Genomic DNA, 771 nt, shown 5'->3' with positions numbered 1-771 from the left:
GTTGTATATCTGGCACGGAGTAACTCCATACACCAGGATAGGCTGGCCCAAACGCAGCTTTGCAGAAAAAGTCCAGGTGAAACATTTCAGCAGTAGGCTGTTGTGATGAAGGATGTCAATAGCAGACCAACCTCTGGTAACTCAAGTATGGCCAGCAGGTTAGAGAAGGTGATTCTCCTCAATATATTCAGCAGCTGTGAAACTGCATTAGGAATGCAGTGACAAGTTTGGGGCTCGCCGATCCTCGAATGACACTGACATGCTGCATTCAGTCATCACGAGGGTGGGACAGGGACTCAGAGAGGTCGTGAAAGCTCCATCCGTAGGGACGTTCAAAACTTTGCTGCTCAGGGTCCAGAGCAACCCGGTTGAGGGGGTTCCGTGGAGGGGTATCCCACGGATGGGTCTTCCATCCCCTCTCAGTTCTTGCTTTGGGCGAGCGAGCAGTCAAAGCTTGAAGGAGCCTCTCTCGCCCTTGTGCGTGGAGGGAAGGAGAGCCGGAGGCAGCACCTGCGGGGTTGGGAGGCGCATCCCCACCCGCTCCTCCCGGACGCGGCGGGCGCTCGGGGCGGCGGCGGGGGCGGCGGTGCCTTTAAAGTCCGGGGAGCGGGGCGGGCCCGGCCCGCGGGGGGACCCGCCCGCCCGGAGCATGCGCTGCGCGGGGCGGCGGAGCGGGCGGCACCGCCGCACTCCCCCGGCAGCCGCGGCGGCAGCCGCTGAGCCTGGCCCCGGCCACTGAGCCCGGCCCCGGCCACTGAGCCCGGCCCCGGC

Source organism: Corapipo altera, unplaced genomic scaffold (genome assembly GCF_003945725.1).
Source record: "Corapipo altera isolate COAL_440 unplaced genomic scaffold, ASM394572v1 1b, whole genome shotgun sequence".
Taxonomy (NCBI): Eukaryota; Metazoa; Chordata; class Aves; order Passeriformes; family Pipridae; genus Corapipo; species Corapipo altera.
The sequence above is the reverse complement of the archived record's forward strand: the minus strand, read 5'-3'. Positions refer to the sequence as shown.